Source organism: Phyllobates terribilis, unplaced genomic scaffold, assembly GCF_046119375.1.
Source record: "Phyllobates terribilis strain yellow unplaced genomic scaffold, ASM4611937v1 Scaffold_13__5_contigs__length_258822181, whole genome shotgun sequence".
In the NCBI taxonomy this organism is placed as follows: domain Eukaryota; kingdom Metazoa; phylum Chordata; class Amphibia; order Anura; family Dendrobatidae; genus Phyllobates; species Phyllobates terribilis.
Window position 1 is genome coordinate 184,584,724 of NW_027362773.1, and position 15,436 is coordinate 184,600,159.

The following is a 15,436-nucleotide window of genomic DNA, read 5'->3' on the forward strand; positions in this document are numbered from 1 at the left end:
TTGATGCCCAAAACAATACTTAGAAAAACATCACCAAACTATGTTTACAAAAATGCTGGAAAACACTAAAAAGGGTGATTCAGGAAAAGAATCGCTGTCGTTTTTTGAGGCCGTTTTGGCTTGAAATCTTGGTCAGTTTCAACCACCTGGAAAAAGTGTCATGCAAACATTGGCACAAGTCATAGAGTACGATTGCTTGATATGACATACATTATATGAGTTTTGCTTCATGATGTCAAGTTTAACTTTTGAGTTAAACTTTCTTGATAGATAGATCTTTTTTGCCATGTGGATTTTAACTTTTTCTTTTTATGTTAAACCATGTGTATTGGCAAATTGAGTGTGAGCAGAAAAGATAAAACCGCTGTGAACAAAGAATTTCGCAGGTTCCACTGAGATTTGAACTCGGATCACTGGATTCACCATTGAACCATATGACCAATGAAGCTGGCTGGATTTTCTTTTGAAAATGGTAAAAGAGCATGTGTACATTGTGGAAATGTGAGAAATTCACTCTGAATCCAGTGATCTGAGTTCTGATTAGTGTTGAGCGAGCACTAAAATGCTCGGGTGCTCGAAGCTCGGGCCAAGCTCACTGTGATACTCAGGTGCTCGACCCGAGCAGCGAGCCCAATGTTAGTCTATGGGAGACCCGAACATTTTTGCGACGGCTCCCCCGGCAGTCTGTAGAAAGCCTAAATAGTGCCCAAAACGATAGTGACAGGGCTCAAATGACATGGGGAGAGCATGGGGATCGCCCCTGGAAGCATTTCTGACCCCCAGGTCACTGCTGTCAACAACGTGGTCAGAGGTATTAAGCCACTTTTACAGGCTCACAATAAAACGTTCAAAAATGAAAGTGAAAGTGCTTTCCTGTGAAATATGTTAACCCCTTAACGACCATGGGTCTTTCTGTTTTTGAGTTTTCCTTTTTTGCTCCCCTTCTTCCCAGAGCCAGAACTTTTTTAATTTTCGTTCAATATGGCCATGTGCGGGCTTATTTTTTGCGGGACGAGTTGTAATTTTAAACACCATCACTGGTTTTACCATATTGTGTGCTGGAAAATGGGAAAAAAATTCCAAGTGCAGTGAAACTGCAAAAAAAATGCAATTCCACAGTTGTTTTTTCGGTCCTTTTTTTACCACGTTCACAGATTGCTAAAACTGACCTGCCATCATTATTTTCCAGGTCGTTACGAGTTCATAGACACCAAACATGTATAGGTTCTTTTTTATATAAGTGGTTAAAAAAAAATCCAAAGCTTGCTAAAAAAAACAAAAAAAATGACGCCATTTTCCGAGACCCTTAGCTTCTCCATTTTTCGGGATCTGGGGCCAGGTGAGGGCTTATTTTTTGCGTGCTGGGCTGACGTTTTTATTGATACCATTTTGGGGTAGATCCGATGTTTTGATCGCCCGTTATTGCATTTTATTGCAAAGTTGTAGCGACCAAAAAAAATTAATTCCAGCGTTTAAAATTTTTTTCTCGTTACGCCGTTTACTGATTGTATTAATTCTTCTTTTATTTTGATATATCGGGCGATTCTGAACGCGGTGATACCAAATATGTGCATGTGTTTTTTTTTATATATATATATATTTTATTTTGAATGGGGCGAAAGGGGGGTAACTTAACCTTTTATATATATTTTTTTTTTTTTTAAACTTTTTTTTTACACTTTCTGCTTGCTTCTATAGTCTCCAGAGGAGACTAGAAGCAGCAGTTGTCTGATTGCTTCTACTGCATACAAGCGATGAGCAGATCGCTTGTATGCAGGAGAAATGCTCACTTGCTATGAGTGCTGACCACTAGGTGGCGCTCATAGCAATTGAGACATGACAACCACAGGCATCTGCTGCAGACCCTGAGTTGTCATGCCCACCCATTGGTGACCCGCGATCACGTGATGGGGTCACTGATGGGCGAGGCTTAGGACTCCCGGAAGCGCGAGTTAAATGCCACTGTCAGAGATTTAACATGTTAACAGCCGCGGGTGGATTGCGATTCGAATAATCCGCTGACATGTGCTCGCTTCAGTGCGGGCTCACCGCCGGAGCCCCCGCTGAACCGGCCTTCCCGACCTGGTGCGTACTATTACTGACCAGGTCGGAAAGGGGTTAAGGAACATCCTTTCCAGGGTAAAGACTTGTGTATAAGGTAAAATAAATAACCAAAAACAAAAATACTCCTCCACACCTTGCGCTATGTTCACAAGTAGCATTTTTTATGCGTTTTTGCACGTTTGTATTGCTTTCAACCGTGACAAATGCATTCACCGGGAAATGTCATTTTAACATTTTACAACCTTATCTGGCCATGTGCTGTGTGACACATGCATACAGTGCTAAAAAGACATGGGAACAGCATGGGGAAGACCCCTGGAAGCATCTCTGACACCCAGGTCACTGCATAAAAGTGTGCCCATCAGAAGTGATCCTTGCCGCATCAGAAGATGCAGACTTGCAACTATCCCTGTGCAAGTCCTTGTCCCAGGGCAGTGTTCAATTGTACCTCCCCCATAACTTTCAATACAAGCGCAAGTATGCAGCCTGCCACCCACCCACCCCCAGGCTGCAATACCATACTGCTAGCTTGCTTGCACTTGAAATTGGGCCTTTTAGGCATGTGGAGGTGGAACCTGGCCACCACGTCATGGCTGCGTCGGTAGCCTGGTATTCATACTCAGTCCCCAGTCGCCCGGTGGCCGGGTGTCCACGCTTGGTCCCCAGCCGCCAGGGGGCGGCCGGGTGTCCATACTCAGTCCCCAGCCGCCCCGCGGCCGGGTGCCCACACACAGTCCCCAGCCACGTGGGGGTGGCCGGGTGTCCATAAACGGTCCCCAGCCGCCCCTATTTGTCCCGGTGCGCCTTATACACAAGTGCGCTTACCAAAACATTACCTGTGCCCTCCCCAGTGCATTTAGTGGGAAGGACAGCCTAACCACAAACACGTGGACAAGTGAATGTGGCCAGGAATGGTCCATCTCACTGACGCCTTCACACTGGGTTAATATTGTGGAAGCCGGGACACAGTTGGACACTGGGATGCAACACGTCCTCCAGACATAGAGGATTGTGGGTCCTGGGTCAATCAGGCCTCAACACAAAGTTCAGAAGGTATACAGCAGCAGTGGTCGGCCTCCTACACAATGAGTAAATTATTCATGATCATGAGGCCATCCACCTCCTTAGCTTTCTGTTCCTTGGAATGCAAGCGCATGTATGTAGTAGCAGCTAGGCCTGAGGCGGTCAGCATTTTGGCGCATATTCTACCTCCTTCGAGGATTGCTGGATGTTTTCCTGCTACTATCCCAGTTCTATGACTCCCGTTAAAACAAAGCTTCAGGTGATGAATGATGGATGAGGTGGTGGCAAAGGAGAAAGAGCAGGAGGAACAGGGACCATTCACATCAATATCAGGCCAGCCAACCACACATGTCTTGTAGGATATGTTTCTGTACCAAAAGGAGCGGTTCAGCTACACAGTTATAAGGCATACAGTGAATGCAATGCCTACCAAAAATTTCGAGGCACTCCAATGCCCCTTGGAAGTGACATGGAGGTCAGAGGGCCTTAACTAAACCGTTTTTTCCATTTATAGCAACTGGGTCTCCTGTACACTGTTGGCCTAAGCAGGGAATGGAAGGCTTTCCAAAAATTAATAGGCACTGCAATGCCCCTTGAAACAGATGTGGATTACAGTGTATTAAAAACCTTCTACCCATTATTGGGGAGTGGGTCTCCCTTAGTTTTTGCCTATGCATTGAAAAGCAAAAGCTGACAAAAATTAGGAGGAAATGCAATGCCCGTTGCAAGAGTCGTGGAGGTTAGAGGTAATTAAAAACAACATGTCAATGCCCCTTGGAAGAGCTGTGGAGTTCAGAGTGGTTTAACAAGACGGTTTTAATGCCCCTTAGAAGAGACGTGGAGTTCAGAGTGGTTTTACAAGACAGTTTTAATGCCCCTTGGAAGAGATGTGGAGGTCGCAGTAGCTTAACAAGACGGTTTTAATGCCCCTTGGAAGAGTGGTGGAGGTTACAGTGGAATAAAAAGACAATATCAACGCCCTGTGGAAGAGACGTGGAGGTCACAGTAGCTTAACAAGACGCTTTTAATGCCCCTTGGAAGAGTGGTGGAGGTCGCAGTGGAATTAGAAGACAATATTAACGACCCTTGGAAGAGACGTGAAGGTCACAGTAGCTTAACAAGACGATTTTAATGCCCCTTACAAGAGCCATGCAATACAGCATATTAAAAACATTATTCCCATTATTGGGGAGTGGGTCTCCCATAGTCTTTGCCTATGCCTTCCAAGCAAAAGCTGCCAAAAATTAGGAAGGGGGAACTTGCAATATCCCTTACAAGAGCCATGCAGTACAGCATATTAAAAACATTATTCACATTATTGGGGAGTGGATTTGACTTTATGTTACTCTGAGAGAACCGAGCATTTTTGCGGCAGCACCCCCGGCAGTCTGTAGAGAGCCTAAAAAGTGCCCAAAACGATAGTGACAGTGCTCAAAAGACATGGGGGCAGCATGGGGATCGCCCCTGGAAGCATTTCTGACCCCCAGGTCACTGCTGTCAACAACGTGGTCAGAGGTATTAAGCCACTTTTGCGGGCTCACAATAAAACGTTCAAAAACGAAACTGAAACGGTTTTCCTGTGAAATATGTTAAGGAATTTCCTTTCCAGGGTAAAAACTTGTGTATAAGGTAAAATAAATAACCAAAAACAAAATTAGTCCTCCACACCTTGGGCTATGTTCACAAGTAGCATTTTTCATGCGTTTTTGCACTTTTGTATTGCTTTCAACCGTGACAAATGCGTTCACCGGGAAATGTCATTTTAACATTTTACAACCTTATCTGGCCATGTGCTGTGTGACACATGCATACAGTGCTGAAAAGACAAGGGATCAGCATGGGGAAGACCCCTGGAAGCATCTCTGACCCCCAGGTCACTGTCTAAAAGTGTGCCCATCAGAAGTGATCCTTGCCGCATCAGAAGATGCAGACTTGCAACTATCCCCGTGCAAGTCCTTGTCCCAGGGCAGTGTTCAATTGTACCTCCCCCAGTCCTTGCAATGCAAGCGAAAATATGCAGCCAACCACCCACCCACCCACAGGCTGCAATACCATACTGCTAGCTTTCACTTGAAATGGGGCCTTTTAGTTTGGAGGAGGCCGAAGCTGGCCACTACCTCATGGCCGCTTCGGCAGCGAGGTATCCATACTCTGTCCCCAGCCGCCCGGCGGCCGGGTGTCCACGCTCGGTCCCCAGCCGCCAGGTGGTGGCCAGGTGTCCATACTCGGTCCCCAGCCGCCCTGATTTCTCCTGTCACCTTCCCCCACACTTTTCTTAGCCTGGCCTGCTTTAGGGTAGCATTGGACGAGCCCACCAGAGAACCAGACTCCTCCGGTGGGCCCTGGCTTCTCCATCAGGGGAGTTGAGAGTGCCTAGGTGAGGAGCATGATGATGATGATAGAAGTTAGCATCTGCTTTGTTTTCTTGGAATGCAAGCGCATGTATGTAGTAGCGGCTAGGCCTGAGGTGGTCCGCGTTTTGGCGCATATCCTACCTCCTCCGAGGATTGCTGGATGTTTTCCTGCTACTATCCCAGTTCTATGACTCCCGATAAAACAAAGCTTCAGGTGATAAATGATGGATGAGGTGGTGGCAAAGGAGAAAGAGCAGGAGGAACAGGGACAATTCACATCAATATCAGGCCAGTCAACCAGATATGTCTTGTAGGATATATTTCTGTAACAAAAGGAGCTGTTCGGCTACACAGTTATAGGGCATACAGTGAGTGCAATGCCTACCAAAAATTTCGAGCCACTCCAATGCCTCTTGGAATTAACATGGAGGTCAGAGGGCGTTAACTAAACCTTTTTTTCGATTTATAGCAACTGGGTCTCCTGTGCACTGTTGGCCTAAGCAGTGAATGGAAGGCTTTCCAAAAATTATGAGGAACTGCAATGCCCCTTACAAGAGCCATGTGTGGCACCCCAGGGGTCTGGTCACCACAGTAATAGAGATATTACGTCGGAGAGCAAGTGGGAGGTTTCCTGGTCAGGATCCATTAAACATGCAACATCCTCCTGCCCCAGTCCTGGGAAGGGAGAATTCTGCCCTTATAAACTGGATCTGGGGCGGGGTTGAGTGAGTCAGAGAACAGTCAGAGTCACAGTGAGAGCAAGGGAAAGTAACAGCAAGGAGCTCTGTAGGAGCTAGGAGCTAAAGACCAGGGTCTGGAAGCTGAGCAGAGCTCGCCCTGGCAGAAGACAATAGGAACCGGACGCAGGAGTCCGAAGCTGTGTGGACTTATAAATCCAGCAGCAGAAACCAGCCGGCAGGGGATTTCAGGTCCTCTGGCCATAGAAGCCCGGAGACTCAGTCACAAGCAAGGGACCAGCACCGCCGTCGTGGAGCGGAGGCTAACAGAAGGCCCCAAGTCACCAGCCATATGGGTGAGCACTACACGGTACACTCAGGGACGTGGGCTACTTCTACCCGCTTACAGCAAGGTAGCCAGGAAGAGTGCAGACAGATGGGGAGGCCTACAACTCCACCTGGCCAGGGGAACTCATGCTTGCTCACAGACTGACCAGGCCTCTTATGCTAGCTAGTACTCCCGGGAGGGTCTATCTTATATTCATCAGTAAAGACCCTGAACTGCACTGCAAAGACTCTGAGTCGTTCCTGCTGCGCTCGTGCACCATCACCCCCATCATCCACACTCACTGCCCTGAGGCTATACTCCTCCCGAGGGGAGTTATCCCATTCTATGCTGCGCACACAACACCAGCCTCAGCGGTCTGCCTCACAGCGGTGGTACTCCCTGACCGCAATCCACGGGTGGCGCAGTCGGACAATTAACCTCAAAACCTAAGATAGACTGCCACTGGTTTGACCAGCCTGAGCCACGGGACCGGGTCAACGCCACGGAGACTACAGACCCCAGAGACCCGGCACCGGGTATCCCACACACGTGTACACACGGTCCAGGGGGCGCGTCACATGCAGTACAGCATATTACAAACATAAGTCCCATTATTGGGGAGTGGGTGTCCCATAGTATTTGCTTATGCCTTGCAAGCAAAAGCTGCCAAAAATTAGGATGGAGCAACTTGCAATGCCCCATACAAGAGCCATGCAGTACAGCATATTACAAACATAAGTCCCATTATTGGGGAGTGGGTCTCCCATAGTATTTGCTTATGCCTTGCAAGCAAAATCTGCCAAAAATTAGGACGGAGCAACTTGCAATGCCCCTTACAAGAGCCATGCAGTACAGCATATTATAAACATAAGTCCCATTATTGGGGAGTGGGTCTCCCATAGTATTTGCTTATGCTTTCCCAGCAAAAGCTGCCAAAAATTAGGATGGAGCAACTTGCAATGCCCCTTACAAGAGCCATGCAGTACAGCATATTACAAACATAAGTCCCATTATTGGGGAGTGGGTGTCCCATGGTATTTGCTTATGCTTTCCCAGCAAAAGCTGCCAAAAATTAGGACGGAGGAACTTGCAATGCTGGCACCCTGGTGGTATAGTGGTGGTGGAGGCTGAGTATAAGGAGAAGAAGATTAAACAGCCGAAACGAGGAAGCGTATACCCATGTGTGGGAGTGAAGTGGTGCATGTGAATACACCTCCCGAAATAACACAGTGGATTTGACTTTATGTTACTCTGCTGTCATTTGGTGGTGATGAGAAGTCTGGCCCAATCCAGCCCTTGTTCATTTTGATAAGGGTCAGCTTGTCAGCATTGTCAGTTGACAGGCGAGTGCGCTTATCAGTTATAATTCCCCCAGCGGCACTAAAAACACGCTCCGATAACACGCTAGCGGCAGGGCAGGCCAGGACCTCCAAGTCGTACAAAGCGAGTTCATTCCAAGTGTCCAGCTTGGATACCCAATAATTAAAAGGCACAGAGGAATCACGGAGGACGCTGGTACGATCGGCAAGGTACTCCTTCACCATCTTTTGAAACTTTACACTCCTTGTGAGAGTACCCCGCGCCTCAGGGCCTGTAAGCTGGGCGGGTGTCAGAAAACTTTCCCAGAACGTTGACAGTGTTCCCCTGCCTCTGCTGGATTGGAGTTGCATCTCTCTCGCCTGTACGCCTTGGTTGGGCAACGAACTGTGACCTCTGCCGCTAGCGTGTTCAGATAGGAATTTTTTTAAGAGTTCTGCAGCAAGGGCCTTCTGGTATTGCCCCATTTTTGCAGACCTCTCCACCTCAGGAATAAGAGAGTGAAAGTTCTCCTTGTAGCGGGGGTCTACAAGTGTCACCAACCAGTAATGACTGTCACCCAACATTTTGACAACGCGAGGGTCACGGTTAAGGCAGCGTAACATAAAGTCAGCCATGCGTGCCAGACTGGTAATGGGCAAGATCTCCGTGTCCTCACCAAGATGACGACTGACCATGCTCTCCTCCTCCTCTTCCTCCTCTCCCCTGTCCTCAGGCCACCCACGCTGAACCGACGGTATGACACTTGTACAGGTACTACCATCTACAACGCATGATAGCAGCTCCTGTTCTTCCTCCTCCTCCTCCTCTCCCTCATTGTCCCCCAATGCACATTGGGATGAGATGAGGCTGGGCTGTGTGTAATCGCCCGCTATGGCTTCTTGATCCATCTCATCATACTCTGGCTGCAATGCCTCCTCTTTAATTCTCTGCAGAGAGCGTTGCAAAAGACAGACAAGTGGGATGCTGACACTAATGATGGCATCATCGCCACTCACCATCTTGGTGGCCTCCACTAGTTTGTCAGGATGGTACATATGTCAGACATCCAGGTCCACTCCTGAGGTCTTATGTGTGGAGTCTGACCTGAATATCGACGGCCTTGTTGCAGCTGGTACTCCACAACTGCTCTCTTCTGCTCACAAATCCTTTGCAACATGTGGAGAGTAGAGTTCCAACGTGTGGGGACATCACACACCAGTCGGTGTGACGGAAGCTGCAAACGCTGCTGCAACACAGCAAGGGCGGCGGAAGCTGTAGCCGACTTGCGAAAATGAGCTGACAGGCGGCGTACTTTCACGAGCAGATCTGGCAACTCGGGGTACGATTTAAGAAAATGCTGAACCACGAGGTTAAGCACATGAGCCAGGCATGGGACGTGTGTGATCTCACCTCGCCTCAGAGCCGCCACCAGGTTACGGCCATTGTCACACACGACCATGCCGGGATGTAGGTTCAGCGGTCTCAGCCACAGATCTGCCTGCTCTTTCACAGCTGTCCACAACTCACAAGCAGTGTGAGGTTTATCACCTAAGCTTATGAATTTCAGCACAGCCTGTTGCCGCTTGGCGAAGGCAGTACTGCAATGCTTCCAGCTTGTAACTGACGTGGTGATATCTGAGATGGAGGCTGAAAATGAGGAGGAGGAGGAGAAGGAGGATGCGCAGGAGCTGTACACTGTGGGGGCAACTCTGACTGACATAGGGCCCGCAATCCTCGGTGTGGGGAGGATGTGTTCCGTCCCAAGGTCCGACTGGGTCCCGGCTTCCACTATGTTTACCCAGTGTGCCGTCAGAGAGATGTACCGTCCCTGGCCACAAGCACTTGTCCACGTGTCCGTTGTCAGGTGGACTCTCCCAGTAACTGCGTTGTTGAGGGCACGGCAGATGCTTTGGGACATGTGCTTGTGTAGTGCGGGGATGGCACACCTGGCAAAATAGTGTCGGCTGGAGACCGAGTACCGAGGGACGGCCACCGCCATAAGATTGCGGAAGGCAACATTTCCAATGCAAGCAGTCGTGAAATGTGCGAATCTAGGACTGTGGCCTGTGGGGCGTTAGCTGCGAATTTCCGCTTTCGTTCAAAGGTCTGGGATATGGACAATTGAACGCTGCGGTGGGACGTGGACGTGGACGTTGATGCTGTTTCTTGAGAAAATGCCATAACAAGTGAAGACTGAGAGGAGGGGGCATCTTTACATGCAGTATGGACAGGGGATTGCCTTGCACACACAACAGGGGGTTCTATTGCACGCACAACAGTGGAAGAAGCAGTGGTGACACCCGCTGACACTGGTCGTGGACCCTGGGTTTCGCCCCACAAAGTCGGGTGCTTTGCTGCCATGTGCCTGATCATGCTGGTGGTGGTCAGGCTGGTAGTTTTGTCACCCCTGCTGATGCTGGCATGGCAGGTGGAAGATATGGCCGTTTTGGGGTTATCAGCAGAGTCTTTAAAAAAATCCCAGACTCTGGATGACCTACCGCTTGTACTGGCAACGTCCCTCGTGTTGGTGTTACGGGGAATGGTTGCCTGCCTTCTGTCTGCGGCCACAACACTGCTTCTTCCTGCCTGTTGGGGTACTCTGCCTCCCTCCCCCTGTGTGCTGCTGGCCTCACTCTGCATGTCCTCCTTCCACGTTGGGTCAGTTAGTAGATCATCCACCACCTCCTCCTCTTCCACTTGCGCACCACGATCCTCCTCCTCACTTCCTGGCAATTGTGTCTCGTCATCGTCCACCTCTTGTGACAGATTGCCAACGTCGACTTCCTGTGGCCGTGGCTGTTCAAATATTTGGGCATCGCAACATGGGATCTCCTCTTCCACCACTTCAAGCGTATCAGGCGAGGGGCCCAAATATGGAAATGGACCAGTGAACAGCTCTTCAGAGTGTCCAAGTGTGGGATCACTTGCTGTCTGACGACACTCGGCATGGTGGGAGGAAGGAGCATCAGGGTGAGGAGGAGTATGCGGTCGAGACTCAGGGCTACTAAGATTTGACCGTGTGGAAGACAGACCGGAGGTGGTGGTGCCCAGGTAACTGGAAGTATTGTCTGTTATCCAATTAATAACCTATTCACACTGATCAGTTCTCAATACTGGTGTTGTTCTGTGCTTCCCTAGTAATTCGGTCAAGAAGTGGGAGCGAGAAGATGTGGCTGTTGGTTGTGGCACATTTTCACCTTGGCCACGGCCCCATCTTCTGCACGAACAATCACCAGAACATCCACTTCCACGTCCCTTGCCACGTGCCTTGCCCATTGTAAATGAAGTAAAATATCTTACACTTGCACTATCAATGGAAAAAGGGTAATAAAGAGTAGATTAGAACCGTGGAAGAGGAAAACCATAGTTATTGTTTACTGGGGTATACCACACTTTTTTAAATAGAGATATTTGCGGCTGAACAGTGAGCGACACACTCAAACTGCTTTTTTTTTAGATACCAAAGGCCCAAAACTGGATAGTACAGCGATTTGACCCGTGGAGCTGCGAAACCACACAGGGATGTCGGGCCTACACAAGACTATTTTCAACAGATATATTTTTGTGTCACAACAGTCAGGAGACACTACTGTTTTTCTTTACGGAAAAAACTACCAAAACCTGAATAATAGAGATTTTTTACCGTGGGATGGAAAAACCACAGTTATTGTTTACTGGGGTATACCACGCTTTTTTAAATAGAGATATTTGCGGCTGAACAGTGAGCGACACACTCAAACTGTTTTTTTTAGATACAAATGGCCCAAAAGTGGATAATACAGAGGTTTGTACCGTGGAACTGCAAAACCACACTTGTATTTCTCGGGCCTACACCAGACTATTTTCAACAGATATATTTGTGTCTGAAAAATCAGGGAGACACTATTATTATTTTTATACAGCAAAAAATGCCAAAAACAGGATAATAGAGATGTTTTACCGTGGAACATCAAAACCACAGTAATAATTTACTGGTGTATACCAGACTTTTTTAAATATATATATTTGCGGCTGAACAGTGAGCGACACACTAAAACTGTTTTTTTTTTATACAAATGGCCCATAGAACTGCAAAACCACACTTCTATTTCTCGGGCCTACACCAGACTATTTTCAACAGATATATTTGTGTCTGAAAAATCAGAGGCACACTTTTTTTTTTTTGGGGGGGGGGGGACACCAAAAGGTTAATAAGATGGGTATTTGTACATTGTGTAGGAGGGAAAAAAAAAGAGGATTTAGATAAAAAAAGGATTTTTCCTGGCCCGCGGGACCTGGAGCTAAGTCCAGCAATTTCAGCAACAGGAGCAGCACACAGGACTGTAATGTAGCGTTTGCTGGTATAACCACTGCGTCTCCTATACAGCCTGCCTGCCTGATATACCTGGGATGGATATTAGTCCTGAGAAGGACTGTTTGTTTGATCTGGCAGCCTTTACAGACCCTACACTAACTATTTTGCAGGATATATCTCTCCCTAAATCAGCAGCGCTGTCCCTACACTGTCTGATCCGGAGCGACTGTGTCCAAGATGGCGGTACCCGGTTTTAAATACTCGAGGTGACGCTGTGCGGCCAGCCAATCACTGTAATGCCCACAAACAACATGGCTGCGGCATTACAGTGACTGGCTGGCAATCCCTGCATGTTCATTGGCTCTGTAAAGAGCGCCAAACATGCAGGGCGGAGACCCGAGCTCCCGTCCGAGAAACCCAGAAATGCTCAGTGCTCGCCGAACATCTCGAGTAGCGTGATGCTCGGGCAAGTACCGAGCAGTGTCGAGCATGTTCGCTCAACACTAGTTCTAATCACAGTGGAACCTGGGAAATTCATGCATTATGATGAAAACTGGTTCTAAAGCTTTTCTGCAAATGTATATCTAATACTCATTGGTAAATTAATATCTCCTCCCTTTTTATTCCACAAGTGTGCTTAAAGTTCCATGATATCACAACAAGGACAGTTTTAAAATGTTGATGAAATCTGGCTAATAATTAGCGTGCTGGATCTATCAGCTGGAAAAAGGGTGAGAAAAGAAGAAATTGCAAAACTTCTGCTCATCCAAAAGTCACTAAAGATTTTTCATGGTGTGCTAAAAGGTTCCATCGGAAAGATAATTCAAGTAGAGTTGGTGCAAATCAAAGTTCATATCCCAGTCCATCAGTCACGGCAGTGATCTATGTTCACTGGAAAAAAGGAGGATTTGCACCACATACCTGATGGCACCCTCTGAGCTTTGTTTGATTGGTGGTGTGATGCACAAGTGACATCGCACCAGGCTGACTAATCAAAAGAAGATCTACAGATGCTGTTAAGCTGGTTCTACAAATACAATCCAAAGATTACAGACCATTTCTGTGGGGGATAGACTTGGGAATGTGGATATTGATCTACTCAGATAATTCATCAAAATGTTACATGAAGTAAAACGTAGTTGGCAGGATTTGAACCTACGCAGGGAGACCCCAATGGATTTCTAGTCCATCGCCTTAACCACTCAGCCACAACTATTCAGATGCTGTTTCACCCTTATGAGTTTCACACCTTTTCTGAGAGCACCATGATCAATATCAGTGATTATCCTTCTGGAAGACATTTCAGAAAATGGAAGATTTCAATTGGATACAAAATTCCAGGCCTCACTGAAATGTAAAAATCTGATTTAAAGGTATCATCAATTGGAACCTTTTACAGTTCAAGGTTTATTAAAATTCATAAGGCGGATTTTGAGTGACTTTGTTCCAAACACCTCCTGAAAAGGGCTTTGAAAATGCTCAATAGTTTGAACAGATTCACTTCCATGCAAAAAGACTTGCTGTTCATATGATCAGGTATTGAGCGTCTTTTAACATCATTAAGTTTACCAAAACGCCAATAGGTTAACAGAAGTGAGCATATCATTTTTCAGGTATATTTTGCTTGCTTTAGACTTGCTATACAAGTCAATGAGTAGGTTAGAAAGACCCCTGGAAGGTTCCTGAGTGACGTTCACAGCATTTTGTGAGCAAAAAAGAAACTTAAACAAACTCAATTGATGCCCAAAACAATACTTAGAAAAACATCACCAATCTATGTTTACAAAAATGCTGGAAAACACTAAAAAGGTGATTCAGGAAAAGAATCGCTGTCGTTTCTTGAGGCCGTTTCGGCTTGAAATCCTGGTCAGTTTCAACCACCTGGAAAAAGTGTCATGCGAACATTGGCACAAGTCATAGAGTACGATTGCTTGGTGTGACATAGATTATATGAGTTTTGCTTCATGAAGTCAAGTTTAACTTTTCAGTTAAACTTTCTTGATAGATAGATCTTTTTCCCATGTGGATTTTAACTTTCTCTTTTTATGTTAAACCATGTGCATTGGCAAATTGAGTGTGAGCAGAAAAGATAAAACCTGTTTGCACAAAGAAGTTCTCAGGTTCCACTGAGATTTGAACTCAGATCACCGGTTTCAGAGTCCAGAGTGCTAACCATTAGACCATGGAACCACAAGAAAATGATGCTGGCTGGATTTTCTTTTGAAAACAGTAAAAGAGCATGTGTAAATAGTGGAAATGTGAGAAATTCACTCTGAATCCACTGATCTGAGTTCTAATCTCAGTGGAACCTGGGAATTCATGCATTATGAAGAAAACTGGTTGTAAAGCTGTTCCGCAAATGTATATCTAATACACATTGGCAAATTAATATCTCCTCCCTTTTTATTCCACAAGTGTGCTTAAAGTTCCATGATATCACAACAAGGACAGTTTTAAAATGTTGATGAAATCTGGCTACTAATTAGCGTGCTGGATCTATCAGCTGGAAAAAGGGTGAGAAAAAAAGAAATTGCAAAACTTCTGCTCATCCAGAAGTCACTAAAGATTTTTCATGGTGTGCTAAAAGGTTCCATCGGAAAGATAATTCAAGTAGAGTTGGTGCAAATCAAAGTTCATATCCCAGTCCATCAGCCATGGCAGTGGTCTGTGTTCGCTGGAAAAAAGGAGGATTTGCACCACATACCAGATGGCACCCTCTGAGCTTTGTTTGATTGGTGGTGTGATGCACAAGTGACTTCTCACCCGGCTGACTAATCAAAAGAAGATCTACAGATGCTGTTAAGCTGGTTCTACAAATACAATCCATAGATTACAGACCATTTCTGTAGGGGATAGACTTGGGAATGTGGAAATCGATCTACTCAGATAATTTGTCAAAATGTTACTTAAAGTTAAATGTAGTTGGTAGGATTTGAACCTACGTAGGAAGACCCCAATGGATTTCTAGTCCATCGCCTTAACCACTCGGCCACAACTACTCAGATGCTGTTTCATCCTTATGAGTTTCACACCTTTTCTTAGAGCACCATGATCAATATCAGTGATTATCCTTCTGGAAGACATTTCAGAAAATGGAAGATTTCAATTGGAAACAAAATTCCAGGCCTCACTGAAATGTAAAAATCTGATTTAAAGGTATCATCAATTGGAACCTTTTACAGTTCAAGGTTTATTAAAATTCATAAGGCGGATTTCGAGTGACTTTGTTCCAAACACCTCCTGAAAAAGGCTTTGAAAATGCTCAATAGTTTAAACAGATTCATTTCCATGCAAAAAGACTTGCTGATCGTATGATCAGGTATTGATCGTCTTTTAACCTCATTAAGTTTCCCAAAACGCCAAGCGGTTAACAGAAGTGAGCATATCATTTTTCATG

At 46.3% G+C, this 15,436-nt stretch overlaps 2 non-coding genes across 2 annotated transcripts; both read right to left on the reverse strand.

The window, feature by feature from the left end:
- Positions 1-13,173: 13,173 nt before the first annotated feature.
- On the reverse strand, positions 13,174-13,255 carry TRNAS-AGA (transfer RNA serine (anticodon AGA)). The gene has a single exon. It is a non-coding gene; the product is annotated as a tRNA-Ser (tRNA).
- Positions 13,256-14,956: 1,701 nt separating this feature from the next.
- On the reverse strand, positions 14,957-15,038 carry TRNAS-AGA (transfer RNA serine (anticodon AGA)). The gene has a single exon. It is a non-coding gene; the product is annotated as a tRNA-Ser (tRNA).
- Between the last annotated feature and the right edge of the window lie 398 nt (positions 15,039-15,436).